The following is an 18,963-nucleotide window of genomic DNA, read 5'->3' as shown; positions in this document are numbered from 1 at the left end:
ATCTAGCAGAGCTCATTTTAGCAAATGTGTGATTTAGAAGTCAAAAAAACACTCCTACAACCAAACTCATAGCAGGCAGAGGCTGTGGCGTGCGTGCAGAGTTTTTACATTTTAATATGACACCGTTTGGTAGTGTTTATCATCTGAAATCCAAACCATATCAACTTTCTCGCTACGATATTTAAGATCTGTGTACTTTAGAAGAAAAAAAAATTCACACAGAATCAGAGAATACATTAAAATACCACCACAATAGCAAAGTGATTGGCCTCGATGGGCTTGGTTTTGTTTTCTTTTTTTTTCTGAAAACCAAACCACAAATACTGCATTCACTTTCTTCCCAGTAAAAAATAGACATTTACATGGGGTCAAAATGAGAAGAGTATTTAATGGTGGCGAAACTGCAGACACTACTCAAAGCCCCTTTTGGACATATGCACCTCATTACGTTCCTGGAACCTCTATTGTAATATTACTTACAATGTCTAAGTATATATTTTATACACAACCTACCAATTATACCCAACAGCCAAATTTCACTACATGCTCAGAAAATAAGAGTAAAACAGGAAAAAAAAAAAAAAAGAGCACACTATGCTCAGGACCTCTTTTTTTGCTCATTTTGACCCTCACGCCTCAGCTCACCTTGTTTAAAAAGATATCCACCTTCTTTCTTTTTTCATTGGAAAAAAAATGTCAAATTAATTTACAATAAAAAGTGAAGGAAACAAAATTGGTTTGAGTAGCGCATATTCAATCCTATGTAACAGAAATTTTAAACTAACTTCAAAATAGATGACATAGCGTGGAAACTATAGTTTTATTTGAATAAATCTTAGGGATCAAAGTGTACATTTCACGTGTATTTCTTTAAAGGGGGCTTTGTGCATCCGAGGTAGCATATGCTCAGAATGCTATTACACTTGCCAGCCTTCCCGCAAATTTGTGGTGTTTAACAAAAAACAAGCACTTTTTTCAATTCAAGTCAGGAAGACTCTTTTATTTTTGCTGATTTCGCCTCCTTTTCTCTTTTCTAGCACAGCCCTCGGGGCGCATGATGTAATGGTCAGCACTTGCACATGGGAGCGAGAAAGCCTTTCCTGAACTGCAAACTTTATTCAATAAAATGATTGTGCTGCAGCTCTTTTTTCCTCCCCAAGAGGGGAAAGCACACACGTATCATGTAGAAAGCTTTAGGAATCCTAAAGACCTCAGTAGGTCTTAAAAACATTTTTTTTTTTTTTTTTTTTTTTTAGAGCATGGAAAAGAAGCAACACACACCAAAACTGTAACAGAGATTATTTTTACCCTAACTTGGTTCAATGATGCCAGATGTAGAAGAGGGCTCTGTGGCTTGAAGGGTCATGAGTTTGAGTCAAAACTCAACTTCAAGTTAATTGGCTGGCTTTGGGGGCTGCACAAATTGCAGAGACGGATTTGTTTCTGGCGAGGAAAGAGGGGGATCACTGATCCGGAGCCGGAGCCTCTGCACCCCATGCTATCTTGTCAGCAACCCACTCTCATAAGACGATATCTGCAAAATAGACACCTTTCACCTTTCCTGGTAGTAAATAAATACATAATAAATGCAATCATGATAGATCCTGTTAGAGAGTAAAAGAAGCAAAACAAAACAAAAATGAAGGTGGGAATGTATTCCTTCCAGATGCATATTTGAAAGCTGTGTTTGTTAAGTCTGAATTTTGCCTCTATTATCCAGCAAATCTGCTGACACCCACACGCGTTTAAATAAATCCTGATATCAAATCCTAATTTTAATATTTTGCCATGTATAAAGGCAAACTCTATAGTTTGGTTTTGTTTTGGCCAGATTTTCTTGTGTCTTTTTTATCTTTTTTTTTTTTTTTTTTTCCGATCAGCTGAAAACTTCTTTGGAATACGAGGCAAGATTGCTTCACTTTAAAACTCCTTTCAGGTTGATGTATCAGCAACCATTTGGAATATCACTATATATCTGTCAGGGGGGAAAAAATCCACAAAAGAGAAAGAGCCACCATATGGAATCACTAGACACTAAACCTCTTGTCCACCCAAATTACACGAGTCCTCACATAATAAAAGGACATTGCAGAGGCAGTGCTGTATGCCTTCCAGGCAGAGCTCCATAGCCAGCAATTAGTCTATATAGTCAGAGGCCAAAAAACCTTATTGTCTTACTTGCTGTATAATTATCTGTTATGATGAACTGTGATTCTAAGGACTATTGTCTTTACGCTTGGATCTGTGTGTGGAGTGGTTGTCTGGCTGAGACCCAAGAATGGACCTTCCTTTTAGTATCTCTGCCTGAGTGATTTCTCTGGTCTCTTCCTGGCTGGGTAAAACAGAGACTGTTTCTGCATGATTTCTTGGGTTGATGAGAAGCAATTATGCCTTAAATGAAGTCATTCATGTCTGCCATTTTGTTTGCATATTTTCCAGTGTTCACCTGTTATTAAACCTGTCTTTAAACTGTAAGCTAGTTTCAAGGAGACTTTTGTGTCTAACACAGTTTAGTAATCAGAGGAAAACAAAATAGATAAAATGTTTTCCGCACAAATCACTCAAGCAAGAAATCTAATAAAGTGATTAAAATCTAAAATAGCATTTAAGAATTTCCTGGCCATTTTTATGTCTTTGAATTTTCCCCCTATTCCCTGAAAAAATGGCAGTTGTCTTCGCCGTCTTAGCATGAAAGTTAAAGCAACTTTGTCATCTGTTGAAGGGAAAGCAAAGGGCAGGGAAAGGAGAGAATGTTAATAAATCGTATTCTCCTTGTCAGATAGTTATTGTTGTTCGTTAGAATATGAAAACGATATGTTGGTGCATGTAATAAAAAGGATATTAGAAGTATTTGTTTAACACTGACTATATCTTGTAGATAGTGAGTTCATTAGAAAACATGGATTAAATATTTAAAGATTTCTAATGTAACCAGATGTAATTATTAATTAAAAGAGTATTCTAATAAACTTTAGGCGACTAAAAGGGGAATATTTTACATGGAATCTTGTAAAACAAACATTCCATTGTGGACCTTCTGGTCTTGCAAAATCCAAAAAACAAATGCCCAAACCAGCTTATAATGTGAGATTAGAAAAACTACAGTTTAAAGTTTAAATGGTCATAAAACAAAAATTGAGTTTACTATCAATTTATCTAAACGAATATATATTTTATTAAATGAAGCTTTATTGAATAACGTCATTTCCCTTTTGGAAATTTTTCCATTCAGTCAGCTATTTATTAGCTACTCTTTGTTAGTGGATATACTTCATAGATACAATTTGCTTTAAAAATAAGATACAGTGACTGAGCCAGAATGATTTACTGGGCATTTTTCTAATAGTAAATACAAAATGGAATACTGCTAAATAAATTAGAAATATAATTGAGGCTATGATTACTTATATTATTGCATATTATACTCAATCATTTTGGAAAAGAATCATTTTATTAAAAAGGAGATAAATGTAGAAAGTCATTTAATTTTAAAACAATTTCTTTTTGTCTAACTTCTTAAAAAATCCAACTCACCATATGTGTTTGATTTTTGAGTTTCAGTGAAATAAGAGACTTGCTGATGGTTTAAAAGTACTTAATTTATCACCACTGAACAGAAAGCATTTCCCCCCTGAAGAGGTTTGTACTAAGGTGACCTCTGCTGTTTAAAAAAAAGGCTTGCAAAAAGCAGTCCCTTTCCTAAAATACTCAGTAATCCTAAATTACAAGGATGGAAGTGGGGACTGCTGTGCTTGAAAGTATTTACTAAATTCATTACTGTTTTGATTACATATGTGATTTTTAAGCCTTTTTCCTCATAGCTGGGAAATTTCCTCAGTCATTTACTTCCTTGCATTTTGTGTTTAAATTCTGACTGACTGGGATCCCTGCCATTGAATTTTCTTCTCACTGAAGGGTTTTCTCTGCTCCTGGTGGGGCAAAGTCATGACCCAGAAAAAAATTGATTCATGAATTCTCAGGGTACAAGTAAAGAAGAGAAGAAATATGCCTTGGCTGAGCTCCGACTAGTGACAATTTTAAACCTGTAATTAGTCTTAATCTAAGCTGCAACAGGAATCTGAATTAAAAATTTATTAATTCAAACTGATATATTAACTTTAACAAACTAGATCCCTTATTAGAAAGGATAGTGTCTTAGAAGCTGCTGTGTTCCCTGCTGGAACCTAAATTTTAATCATTTTAAAATTATGTAAAGATGGCAAACGACCACCAGATTGTTTTGCACTGTGCCTTTTCTCTACCTTGATAAATCTAACTTTTATTGGATTTGCCTGGTGTTCACACCTCAGTCCTGGGTTTTTTTTTCCACCTTAGTCCTAAATTTCACGTTTGTAAATCCCCATTGTCCCGTGGAGCACATGTTCTTAGCTATTTCCCCCCTGATGTTTCCAAGACCCCAAGTCCCCTTTAGCTAACTCCCTGACATTTCCATGAACCAGACTGCTGAAATGTTATACAGTAATTAATGTTGATCCTAGTACACACTCAGCCTCCAGTACAAATTAGGATGGAAAAGGTTATCATAATATTTTGCTAGTCTATTTGGTAGATTTGAATTGCTCCCTGTGGGGGACAAACAAAAAAGAAAGGTGTTTTAAAGTTAGGCTTCAGAAGAAAGGCCATCCAGGTAGTAACGAGTCTTTGGAAATCACTCATATTTTAAACTTTTCATCTGAAAATAATTAACCATCCTGTGTCGACAAATTGGCTCTCATATAATCCCTCAGGGCTGATGTGCAAGGCTGTCGAGTGGGTTAGTAGGCACTGTCAGTGGATGGGCTCTGGAATTCAGGCTAAAACTCTTGTTATCATTGGGTGGAGTTCAAATCCAGGTACAACCAGCAGCTGGAGCCTCTCCAACTGTCAGTCGTGTCTGAAAAACACTAAGAGACTAAATAATTTAGATTACACTCTATTGACCTGTATGATTGTTTAAACGAGTAATGCAGCCACCAACTGAAAGAGGTCAACCATCTGTAGAGGAAACACCGAATTTGGTTTCATTTCCAAACAAACTTTTGAAGAGCAAATTGTTTTTTCTGTGGGAGGTAGGGGAAAGTCTGAAGACAGATTAATGGCTTTTCCCACTAAATAAAGGTTAAAGCTTCTGTCATTTACAGAACGCAACTTCAATAGAAAAGAAGTCATAAGGCATCTGGTCCAAGTGCCACATAATCAGTGTAAATGGGTACTGTTTCGGGTGGGTTCAAAAGTAAGTGGCTTTGAGAAGGCAGTATTATTTCATTATATGCCACAATCATTCACTACTTATATGTGTGAGTACATGTGTACTTGAAGGGAAAAGACTTGGGAAAGACAATCCTGAAGTTAGAATAACCACACTTTTACAGATAATGGCAAAGTGTTTGTTTTAAATGCAACATTACCTAAACCCTTATCTCTGAGGTATGGAGTTGCTATGAATCAGGATTTGAGATACATACACTGTATACCCAGTTTATTTTGAGAAAAAAGTCCCTATTTTAACTAGATTAACACACACTGATCAAACTCTTGGTGTTCGGACAGCTCACATTGAATTAAAGGCTGCAATAATTAAATGCCCCTACCAACTTCTTCTCCAGAGCCATTACCTTCCAACGGGTTACTTGCCAGCAGAATGGTTTAATTACTGGATCTCATCTGTGCTCCTCTATTCTCCTGCCATTGTACTTTAACAGGCTTCTCCAACCTCTTCATAGTAAACAAATTATAAAAGAAGAGACTGGCAAAGAGGAAAAAGATTAGGTTCTATGTGCCTATGAGCTAACTACAAATTTAATGCCATGAATAAAAACAAAAAACAGGAAAATATCTTTGCCATGGGTCTTAACTTCCTATACACACGGGCACATGCACGCTCACACACACGCATATGCTAGTTTCCCCTTACATTGCTTGAGGCCTGGTATAGATGAATCTTTAGTAAACTCTTTTCCTCAAACGCTTTCGGACACATTGTCCATGCAGTTTACAAAAGTATTCTTCAATATTCATCCCTGCATCATTAGTCACCGGCTTTGCAATAATAAAATTTTTATCATAAAAATTCAATATATCAAGAAGATACAGCACTGCATATATGAAATGTTGAACTTTTTAAATGCTCCCTGGCTGTAGTAATACTAATCCAATAGATCTTTACGAATTTGGGCAATATACACATTTGGCTACTAAAGTGTCATTTTGGTTGCCACCAGTCAATAACAAATGCTAACTTGGAATCTACTATTTAAAACAAAAAACATTTTCTGAGAGCCTCCTGAGAGCTTGGTGCTGTGAAAAATGCAGAAATAAATAAAATGCAGGCAATACGAATAATTTACTGTAATATAATGATTGAATGGAAAAATCTGTGGACTGATATAGGCTTATTTCTACAAACTATGACCAGAACACACAGCCATAATGATACAAAGTCCCTATACAATATTTTCATGCTCTGACTTTCATGAGTAAGCATCAGTTCCCGCTCCTTCACATACACACACACACACGCCACACACACACACACACACACATACACAGGCCACACACACAAGAAGCGTTACACGTTTCTTATCTGAGCCAAGTTAAATAAAGACGAGGAGAAGTAGGACTTAGGGCTTCACGTGGTCTTTCTTTGTATCTTTTGTGAGTCCTGTTACCACCAATATTTCCTTTTCCTACCTCCCCCACATCCCAAAGGTGAAGGCTACAAAGGGTGATGATTAGTGAAATACGACCCAACTGATATATTTCGAGTAAAAGCCACTGTAAAGGATCTCTCCTTTGTGTCAAAGAAATACTAGGAAAAGATGAAAAACTGAACAGTGGCTAAGGAAAGACTAAGTTCAAGTATTTTGTTCACTTTTCCAACATAATGTACCAGTTACATTGACATAATCTTGATTTTTTGATGTCTACTCGTTTATCTTTTGGTCCAAACAAAAGATGTTTATGTTATCTTTCACAATATTTATCAGAGGAAATGAAAATAGAAAAAAAATATAATTCCAGGATAGAATTCCTCAAATGTTGTGCTGTATTTAAATATTTTCTGTCTGAAAACAAAATCATATTTTGTGTGAATACTGCTAATATAATCAGTTTATTTCAACATATATAACGTCCTTACCTCATGCCAGACATTGAACTAAATCTTGGAGATATCTCACAGGAAAACCAAAACTCTGGGGATAGAAGGGTGAATAAGGAGCTTACATACTAGCTGAAATTATGAAAACTATTAAACTTCTTTAAGTGAGAAAAAGACCAAAATTTAGGAAAAATAGAGAGCTTGGAGATATAAACCATCCAGATCAGCACTGTACAATATGATAGCCATTGGCCACATGTGGAAATAGGGGGCTGTTTCAGGTTTTCAGCAGAAAATGATCTGACTTTTTTCAAAGACCGCTATGGCTTCTCTAGAACAATCCTGGTTTATGCAAAGAGCCTTGGGATAATTATTAATAGTGTCCTGTTTCACTCTCAAAAGTTTGGGGGGCAAATGTATGGGCACCCCATAGTCTGAGACTGTGGAGGTGCCCCAGTAAGACACTGATCTAAGTAGCTTGGGTAAGAATGAAGGGAAGTATCAGTGAAGTAAAGCATGTTATGCCCAGGGGGAAATTGCTATTTTGATTACATAATTCTATGTTTCCCTTTTCTTTCTTTTTGTTGTTAATTGTGGTAAAATACACATAACATAAAAATCTTTATTTTGACCATTTTTAGGCATGCAGTTTAGTGGCATCAAGTACATTCACATTGGTGTGCAACCATCACCACCATCCATCTCCAGAACTCTTTTAATCATGTAAAACTGCAACTTGGTATCCATCAAACAATAGCTCCCCATTCTCCCTCCCACCTAAGCCCTGATAACCACTATTCTACTTTCTGTTCTATGAATTTGACTATACTAGGTACTTCATATGAATGGAATCATATAGTATATGTCTTTTCTTGTCTGGCTTGTTTCACTTAGCATAATATCCTCAAGGTTCATTTGAGTTGTAGTATGTGCCAGAATGTCCTTTCCTTTTGAAGCTAAATAATATCCCATTGTATGAATATACCACATTTTGTTTATCCATTCATCCATTGATGAACACTTGGGTTGCATCTGCCTTTTGGCTATTGTGAATAATGCTGCTATGAATATAGGTGCACAAATACTTCTTCAAGACTCTACTTTTAATTCTTTCGGGTATATACTCAGAAATGGAATTGCTGAATCATATAGTAATTCCATTTTTAATATTTTGAGAAAACACCATACTGTTTTCCACAAAGTCTGCAGCATTTTATGTTTCCACCAGCAGTGCACAAGTGTTCTAATTTCTCCACATCATTACCAACACTAGTTATTTTCTGGAGTTTTCTGATAGTAGGCATCTCAATGGAGGTGAGATGGAATCCTGTGTTTCTTAAACTACAATCTGCATTTCCAGATTCAACATGGTATAACTTCCCAGAATGTCAAATTATTGCAAAGTGTTGGATAAAACCTATTTTTGTACTAAAATAAATAGATGTGCGTGAAACTGAATATATTCCGCACAAGAATTTCTCATATATGTTTGTAAGATAAAAGTTTCAGCATATTTCAGTCCAAGCATGGTTTCTCCCTAGATCTCCACGGAGTGCCAGTTCATTCTTTGCTCTTATTTGAGGTGTTTGGGGAGAACAGTTTGTGAAGCAGTGGGAAATCTGTTCTATTGCTCTTACCAGTTAATGTCCGCTAGTATTTGAGTCCACGGTTGACCAACTGTGTGACATACCTGATACGACTTTTGGTCTGTTTACTGGAGGAAGGAAATGTCTGCATCCTAATTGCTGGTAACTGTGAAGATTCACAGAGCATCTCAGAACTACACTTTTGCTAATCCTTCCAGCCTATTAACTCCCCTATTTTTGCTTATCAGAGTCACTAGTAAGTATTAATACGTCCTAATTTCATTATCTTTTATTGAGGAGGAGCATTGCAGAGTAGTTAAAAGAATGGCCTCTGAAAACAAACTGCCTAGATGCTCATTTCAGCCCAGTGCTAGCTGGGTGGCTGAGTGACCTCAGGCTACCTCCTTACCCTCTCAGTGCCTTGGTCACTTCACCTTTAAGCGGTCAATACATGTGAAGCAGTTTGAGTGTGACTTCAACAAATGTTTGTTAATTTTTATTGTTATTTTAGTTTAAATTGTACTTAAACATATATATTTCAACTAAAAGAATAAATGTGTGCTTTTTTAGTTCATTTACATAATGTTCACTCTGGTCATGAATATCTGCTATACCTACGAATGGATCACTGTGTAAGTAAATGAAGATAAGCACAAAACAAATTCATATAGAAAAATCTCCAGGTTTGTTAGTCAAAGCCTTTGACTCAATTAGGAACAAAGATGAGAAAATTCCTTTCAATTGGTTTGATTTAGCATTGCTAGAAATTATCCAGATTGGGAGAACATTTCGTTTGATTCACCAGCTCTAAGTTACCACCGACACAAATCAGCTGCAGTGCTTGCTTCATGTAGAAATGTGCTACCGTAGAGACACTTTATATTGCTCTATTCCACATTAATCTACAAAACCAGTCTGTAAATGCCTACTCCAGTGCACTAGCATCTGACTAGCAAGAGGCATTTCAACCCCAAAGATACCATGATAATTCCTAATACATCCAAAAAAGGCACTTACCTTGGGCAAATCAATGGCTAAAAGAATTCAGTTCCCTCTTGACGTGAAATGGTCCACAGCTACCCATTCATTGCTATAAAAGGACCATGTGTCATTATTATCAAAACATGAACTGAAGGCATCAGAATGACTACATTTGAATTTAACTAAGAATTTATTGATCAGGTGAATATTGTTTTATATGGAGATATTCTTATTTTTTATTATTCAGTCTACAGTAGCCCTGAATATGCCCTTACCTGGAAATAATTTTGCCAGTGAAAAAAGTAGTTGAAGTAAAATCATTTTCCCCAAATTTAAAGATAAAAATAAAAGCTTTAAGCTTTATGCAGTTGTCTTTATGCAGTCAAATGGAAGTGAAAAAAAGCTACAAGCCAAAAAAATTGCAGTAATAACGTCTTCTATGTTCACCTCTGTAGGTATCTTTACTGGTGCTCTTTATTTCTACTTGTGGATTTAAGTTACTGTCTAGTGTCCATTTATTTCTGCATAAAGGTCTCCCTTTGGTATTCTTTTAGGGCAGGTCTACTGGCAATAAATTCTCTCAGTTTTTGTTTATCTTAGAATGGCTTAATTTCTCCCTTACTTTTAAGGATAGTGATGGTGGGTATACAATTCTTGGTTGACAGTCTTTCTCTCAGCACCTTAAATAGGTCACTTCTCTTCCTTCTGGCCTGTGTAATCTCTATTGAGAAGTGACCTGTTAATCTTACTGAGGATCCTTTATATGTGAAGAATCACATCTCTTTGTTTCTTTTGTGATCCATTGTTTTTGGCTTTTGATGGTTTGATTATAATGTGTCCGGATGAGCGTTATCTTACTTAGAGTTCATTGAGCTCCTTGGATATGAAGATGTTTGGGGAGTTTTTGGCCAAATTTATTTTCAAGTATTCTTTTTGCTTCTTTCTTTCCTCTCCTTCTGGGACTCCCATTATGTGTATGTTGGTGAGCTCAGTGGTCTCTGAGGCTCTGTTCACTTTTCTTCCTTAATCTTTTATGTCCTTCAGATTGGATAGTATCAATTGATCTAGCTTCAAGTTCACTGACTTTTATTTCTGCTAGCTCAGATCTGCTACTGAACCCTTTAGTGAATTTTTCATTTCAGTTATTGTACTTTTTAATTCCAAAACTTCTAATAGTGTCTTTTTAACAATTTCTATATTTTTATTGATATTCCTATTTGGTGAGACACCATTCTAATACTTTTTTTAGTTTTTTAGATATAATTTCCTTTAGCTTTCTTGACATATTTTAATTGGCTAATTTAGAGTCTTTGTATAGTAAGTCCAAGATCTGGACTACTTCCAGGGCAGTTTCTATTGATTGTTGTATTCCTATAGTGGACCGCATTTTCTTGTTTCTTCACATGTCTCACATTTTTTGTTGTTGGTTGTCGAAAACAAGATATTTAAAATAATATAATGTGACAACTCTGGAAATCAGATTTCCAACCCCAGGGTTCACTGTGGTCACTGCTGGTACTAGTTCTTCATTTAGTGACTTCTCTGAACTAATTTTAATCTTGCAAAGTCTGTATCCTTTGTTGCATATGATCACTGAAGTCACTGCTGAGTCAACTTAGTAGTGGGCTAATGATTGGAGAGAAATTTCCTTAAATTCTTGAAAACAATGAGTTTTCCAGTCTTTGCTGAAGTTCTCTGTGTACATGTTGAGGCATTTCTTCAATGTCCGGGTGGTCAATTTGCATCTTTGCTTTAGCCTTCATCTCCTGCCTTCACAGAGCCTCAGGGTCAGCAAGAGGTGAGTGCTTAGGGCCTTCTCAGGTCTTTGCTGGGTCTTCACATAGTCCTGGGCATGTGTACAGCTCTATGCTTGCCTAGCCTTCTAGATTCCCAGGAATATGCAGGAGCTTTTCAAAGTCCCCTATGGACTTCTCATTCCCTAGCATATTTGGGGTCAGCTTCTGGGTTGCCCCAACTGTTATTGCTGCCTTAGGCAGAGGTGATGTTGAACAACTGCAACTGATAGTTTTCTCTCAGAGGAAAAAGCTGTATTCATTGAGTGATCTGAGTTGAGTTAAGTAAACGCATACCCTGCAAATGGAGATTTCCAGAGAACTACTGAGTAAGTCAACTGATGACAATTCTCTGAGAATGGGGCTTTTAAAAAGCTCCAACCCATTGTGACCCTTCCCATGGATGCTAAACTGCTTATTTCCATTGTGATTGTGGAGCTGTTGGTTTGCAAGTGTCCTCCAGAGCTGGGGAGTAGGTGGTGGAATTAGGGCATGTAAAATACCACAAACCTTGCTGTTCTTAGTGAGATTCAACCATTTTTCTTGACTAAGTGCTCTTTGAATGATTGCAGATTTTGGGTATTTTCCAGAGTTCTGCAAAAGTTACTTTGACCATTTTGCAAATATTCTCATTCCTTTACATAGGAATAAATTTTTGAAATTGCTTGTTCTGCCATTCCTGTTGACATTCAGCTAAAGACCTTGATATTTAAACACCAAACTATTTATCACCTTTAAAGAAAATTTCAGTAGATGATTTGGAATGTCTACCTCTTTAATTCCTCTTAATCTAAGTCAAGTAATAGTCATTGAAGCCCTTTGGGTCTTAGGGCCTCTAAGTAGACTTCCAATATGATCTAGGTCGAGTGGACTGACTCAATTTAAAGACAGATAAAACTGTAATTATTAATAATCCATGACTAATAAAGAGTCAATTTTGATCCAGAGAAATAGTGACCTTTTGTTTTATTATTAACATTAGCATTGGTCACTATAGGGGTTGCAGCTGGTGACTTCAGGGAAATTACTCCAGGTAAATTAAAAATATAACAGAGATAGCGTTTCTTCGTTAATTATTGTGACCTTGAGTTTGGGGGGCAGTTCAGTCCAGAGAGAAGGAAGAGAAAGACCTGTTGTCATCAGGATTCTCTAGTAGATATGCTAGGAAATTTGCTGAGAGCTCTGTGTTCAACAGTATTGCATCTTTTCTCCCCTAAACCATGTCTACAATGAAATATATTCCCATGTTATGAGATGTTTTAAGCAGCACTGTAGAATTGTCATAGTACAGGCTAAATTATCCTTTGCCTGTGTCTTTAAAACTTCACATTTTGTAAGTTCTTGCCTTATTATTGCTAACTCATAACATTTCTGATATTAATTCTACTAAAACTTAAATTTGTGTTGCCAATATGAAACAATCCAACTGAATACATCAATTTATTTAATTTCCTAGAAATGGATTTGACTACTAACTTTTGCTACTTTAGCTGGTGATTTTGGCATAATTCAAAGTCAAACATTTCAAAGGTATACAGTGGTAGCACCCTCATGGCTGAAGTAGATGACTTACTCAACATTTCAGGGTAAAATTACTTATCTGAACGCCATGCCCTTTGATGTGTGACTGTAAGTTTTCATTAAAATTCATATTCAGGAATTTAAGTAGATCACAAGCTGCTTCTTAAAGGAAAAGACCAGCCCTGAAAGTTGGCATCTTTCAACTTACCTCTGTGCACGAGGGAACTCCTCTCTACAAACAGAATTCAGTATGACTTCCCAAAGGTATAACGGCAGGTGAAACTCACAGCCATTCATCTGAGACAACAGAAGTGTTCAGTTAGATGGTGCTAATTATGCATATTATATATATAAATATATATAAAACGCATAATTAATCCTTGCCTAAGCCCTGTGGGCCTCCCTGTTGCTAATCCCATTTTATAGAAGAAGATACTAAGGCACTAAGGTCCTGCAACTGAAAAAAAAAAGAGTGAATTTTTGCATTTGGACCTTAACATTTTGTTTATAAAACTGCCCTTGATACTGCTACATTACACATCTGAGAGATAAACATGCTTATCCCTAAAACAGAGCCTATTTTCAAAATGTGTTTTATTAGTAACATAATTCTCAGTAGAGAGGACACATTTCCATACCCAGTTTCCATTCAAAAACTCAAAGAAGTAGTACATACCCAAAGAAACGAGAATATTTAAAGGAATGTATGGATCATTTGTCTCACAGACTGAGAACTACCTTGTAGCAAATTAAATCAGAAAGCAGTAAACTTAGACCACATTATCTAAACCTCCCACCATAATAGATTTACCAAGTAAATAACTTATAAATTATTTTTTGAAAATACAAATTAGAAATTATTACAAGTAATTTACAAATTACTAAGATTTTGGTGTGATGTCCTTGATTTTGCCCAAGAGTCTCTATAGGAAAAACTGTATATAACTATGATTGGAAATATCTTCTATATATTTTGTTCAATGTCCCTTATAATTTTTTTAGAACTTAGTAACAACCAATGTCTTCCTTTGAAGAAGCAATCTATATCTTTTGCAAGATAATAAGAGTTATGAAATCCACCCTTGTTATCGGCTGCCAGGAATCTCTGAGCTAAGTGTAGGACTAATCATGGTTAATGTATTTGCTCTCGTAATAGTGTAATTTCTACCTTTAGAAAAATCTCTTTCTCTATTCTAAAAGCAGTCTTATATACACATTTTAAAATAAGTTTCTCTAAACCCATTCTAGAAGCAAGCAGGTAATTCTTTTTAATACCTTACTGAGAAGATGTCTTTCTCAAAATTAAGTTTAAAAAACTGTTAGCTTTTGTTTCTCTGTGAGCTAATGATGAAGCTCTTTAAAAACTGCAAACACTAATTCATAGAGGAACATCAGTGATCACTTAAAAATCTCAGTTAATATCACCATTTCAACAAAACTAGAGGAAGTGGAACTGATGAATTCTAGACTTATTACTTCTGCAAATCACTCCCCCTCCTCAACCACAAAAAGGAAGAAGTAGCTATGGTCTACTCTTCACATTAATCCTCTACTGGCCCTCAAATAATGTTCTGCCACACAGCTTGAGATTTGCGTGTTTCACTGGCCAGCAGACCTGATGCCAGAACAGCACCAGAAATGCCTCACCCTATCCGATGGCACGGAGATTGTCCTGTCCCATAAACTAAGTTAAAAACGTGTAGGCCATGGCTCATCTTAGAAAATGGTGACTTCCATTTCTCTTTGTGTATTTATACGGGTGTATTAAAGGACAGGGATAGAAACTATCTTCAGTTTGTCTTCTGGAAAATAAATGAGAATTTCATTAACTTAAATTCTTTGTACTTCTTGTTCTTGTTGTACTTGTTCCTGGTTTTAAGAAAATACTCACACTGGTGTCATACAGGCATGCTATCTCAATTTCTTCAATTTCTAGGCCAGATCCTCTTCATGTTGATTGCTTTATTGCCTTCTTCACTCCCTTTTACCCACCTCAGATAGAATTTTCATGATTTCCTCTATACTATCATAATACTTTGCTTTTATCTCTATATATGATCAAATCCATCTTCCCATCTAGGATTCTAGATTTCTTTAAGGCCAAACTGTGTATCTTTGTACTCTTATGGAATCTGATTCTAAGCCTGGTACACAGCAGTTCTTCAGTAAATACAGATAGCTTTTGGTGGATTAGGACTACTGACAGAAGGATGTGGGGGAGTAGATTATGTGACATAATTTTCCCTTACTAAATATAAATGGCGAGGCTAGCCTCATCCTTAAAGTAGGAAATAAGGTTCTAGCGGTCATGTGGCATAACAATTAAGAGTGTCAGCTCTAGAGCTAGACTGTCTGGGTCCATAATCCTGGCAAATTATTCACCTGTTCTCAATATCCTCATTTGTAAAAGGGGATAATAACTGGCCATACCTCATAGGCTGTCAAGACCATAAATTAGCTAATACATGCATAGTACTTAGTGCTCCCACTAATTAAACCTTAGCAATGCAAATAAATAAGAAACATAAAAACTCTGACTGGGCAATCAAGAAAGTCATGATTAAAAGAGTAAGTAATTTGTAAGTTAGAGTTTGATATCTAGAATTTCATTAGTACTTTATAGATCAACGAGCTGTTGTGATACATCAACATGGATTTTATAACTTTTTGGAAAACACTTAAGTTATGAGACATCACCAGTATTGAAAAAATCTTGTCTAATAATTTTGTGAGAAAAATTGTTCTTATTTCACTCATTATACAACTTTGGAAAATATTGTTCCATTAGTAGCATAGAAAAAAATAACTTTTACGTGAGTTTTTTTCTCTCCTGTAAGAATTACCCTGGAACACTTTTTAGAAAACCTTTATTTTTATAATTTGAACAAAAATTTAGATTCTGGGGTAATCAACTGTCTTAATAACAAAACACTGAGCCTTCAGATTCTAGGGTTGAATAACATACTCGTCTCTCTTTTGTAAAAGAAAATGAAATACACATTTATGAAATGACACTGCTAATAAGGAGTCATTGCACACATAATCGGCACTCATTCACTCACCTGCCTATTACATGTTCTGAAAATGCCCGTAAACATCTTAGTAGACGTTTTAGAAGCTATAATCAATAAAGCTGTACTCTATGTCAAGACCAGTCATAACTTAAAATTCCAGCATCTAACTCTCTGTCTTTATGTCTGTATTTGGATCTTTATATTTTCAAGTTTAAAGTAAACCTAAACCAAAAATTTTTAAATAGAGAGCAAATAAGCAAATATTTATTTGTAAAATTCCTTCTCCAAAATATTCCTTTGATTCGTCTTCACAAACTCTGTACTTAATTAATCACCCACCCTTTTCTGATTAACTAAATATTAGTCATTTTGTGTTTTAGATTTTTTACTATAGCCTTTGTAAAGTAAAAATAATTGTCTGTTATCATGAAAAAAGAATTTCTAAATTTAACTTCTCCCATACTTACTCATTCTAAGGATAGAAGAAATCAATATAAATCTTGGTAGTGGAAACACAAGTTATCATTTTATGATCTCTATACTTCTGTGTTTTTTAAAAATATTCAAGATATGCCAAGATATGGAAGCAACCTAAGTGCTTCACCAATGGTTGAATAGATAAAGAAGTGGTGTATATATGTATATGTGTACATTATGTGTATGTATATACATATATACATACACATATACATACATACACATATACATAATGGAATATTACTCAGCCATAAAAGAATAAAATCTTGCCATTTGCGATAACATGGATGGATTGAGAGAGTATTATGCTAAGTAAAATAAGTCAGACAGAAAAAGACAAATATTGTATGATTTCATTTATATGTGGAATCTAAAAAAACAAACAAATAGGGAAACATAACAAAACAGAACAGAGTTATAGATATAGAGAACAAATAGGTGGTTACCAGAAGGGGGATGGCATAGGAAAGAAAAAGATGAGGGAGATTAAGAGGTACAAATTTCCAGATGCAAAATAAATGAGTTGGGTATTAAATGCACATTGTGGGGAATACAGTCAATAACTAGGTAGTATCTTTGTGTGGTGACATATCCTAACTCAACTTACCGTGATGATCATTTTGAAATGTGCAGAAATACTGAATCACTCTATTGTGTAACAGGAACTAACAGAGTGTTGCAGGTCAATTAAACTTCAAAAACAAACTCATAGAAAAAGAGATCAGATTTGTGGTTACCAGAGGTGTGGGGGATGGGAGGAGGAGGAAATGGATGAAGGCAGTCAAAAGGTAAAAAAAATATATATATATTCAAAACCTATACATACATTCATAATCTAAAATTTTTAACTCCGGGGGAAAGCCAACTTACTACCGTAATTAAGAAATTCTTAAACCTAGTAAACTATACAATATATTAATTCTCACACAATTAAACATTATGAGATTTTCTATTTAATCAACGTCATTATCATTCATTATATTTGTTCATTAAACATGAAAATGATCAGAAAGGGAAATAACTTCATAACAATTTAAAAACTCATATCCATGGTAGATTTTTCTTTTACTATTTTATTTCATTCCAGGGAGTTTAAGTGTTGACCTTCACAATGTTCCACCTTATGCTATTTCTACAGAAACTTCAGTCAGATATTATCACATTTAATATAGAGCTTAAGTCACTGTCCCAACAGTCAAATCTGCATTTGAAATTTAGGCTGTATGTTACACATGGGCAGTAGATCTTCCCATATTTAAAAAAAATAATAGTAAAGTTGTGATTTCTCTTAGTGATTGTGGAGGATGCTACCTGGTGAGCTGGTGTGGAATTAATGACAGGCTCTCCCAATGTGCACTTTGTAAAGATTTTAAAGGACTAGAGGAATATCAGATAGCAAGGGAATTTTACAGATTGATTTTGAAAGTTATTTAAATTAACAACAGATAGACAGTTTTCTTTTAAAATCTTTTTGATGCTGGATGCCATTGGATGAAAAATATCAAACACAAAAGGAAGTTTGTATTTCATACTAGTATGAGAGATTAAAAAACAGATGATACTGAGTTCTAAAATAGCTAATTTATCCTTATAAAATGTGAAGTGGACAGGCTTGATTAGTGAATTGATTAAATTATTTAAATCTTTAGTTCTTTCCCACAAATATGTTAAAATTGTAAAAGAAAGGCTGGAGACAATAAGCTAGACATGTTTGAAGAGACTGACAATTTAAATGTGAATAAGGGTCTATCATTTAATAACAAGGCTAATGACAGTAAGAAATACAACTCAAAATGCCAGGATTTGAGATTTCTAAAGAATATGCCATAGAGATATGTATGATTGTGAACAAATACACCTGTGAAAACAATATGCTTACGTTTTTTCAAAAATAGTTGAGTATGTAAAATGCCTACACGTCAAATTGTGAAAGCTTAAAAGACTATATTAGATGTTTTTAAATAGTCTATCAACAAGGAAAAAAGTAAAAATCATGTATTCTACACTATTTTCTTCTAGTGTACTTGCACATTAAAATAGAGAGTTTTCATCTCCATGGGTAAACAAATAGAACCAAGGTGCTGAGGTAATGTTTTTATACATACATTCAATATTCATCATCATATAAGTATATAAAATATATAATATGTGTGATCAATTAGTCAGTGCACACCAATGAAAGGACAGCCTATTAAAAAAAATTCTGTACAGTAAGAAATGCTACATATTCCCCAAATTGTGGGTAAACAGCAACAGCCTGTGGTCATTTCTGATGTTGCAGTTTTCCTATTTATTTACTTTAAGTATAAATACAATATTTACTTTAAACTTTCACTGTAAGTATTACTCACAGTATTGTAGTATTCATTTACAGTAAGTATTTCTTGAGTACCTGTCATAATAGCTGTGGAATATCCTCTATATCCTCCTCCCCACAAAGCTTTTAGGAAATAAAAGCTGGAACTGAAAACTCTCATCAGCTAGTCTTTGGC

The 18,963-nt window shown here is 35.0% G+C and overlaps 1 long non-coding RNA gene across 1 annotated transcript in view; it reads right to left on the bottom strand.

The window, feature by feature from the left end:
- Positions 1–18,963, bottom strand: part of LOC123619138 (uncharacterized) — an 85,952-nt gene that overhangs the window by 13,186 nt on the left and 53,803 nt on the right. Inside the window, exons 11-12 of the long non-coding RNA XR_012507564.1 lie at positions 13,189–13,277; positions 9,703–9,775 (exon numbers count right to left, since the gene is read on the bottom strand). This is a non-coding gene — a long non-coding RNA (uncharacterized LOC123619138). The remainder of the gene's footprint in view (positions 1–9,702; positions 9,776–13,188; positions 13,278–18,963) is intronic.

This window comes from Camelus bactrianus, chromosome 6 (assembly GCF_048773025.1).
Source record: "Camelus bactrianus isolate YW-2024 breed Bactrian camel chromosome 6, ASM4877302v1, whole genome shotgun sequence".
Lineage (NCBI taxonomy): Eukaryota > Metazoa > Chordata > Mammalia > Artiodactyla > Camelidae > Camelus > Camelus bactrianus.
This window is presented reverse-complemented; position numbering and strand designations above follow the sequence as displayed.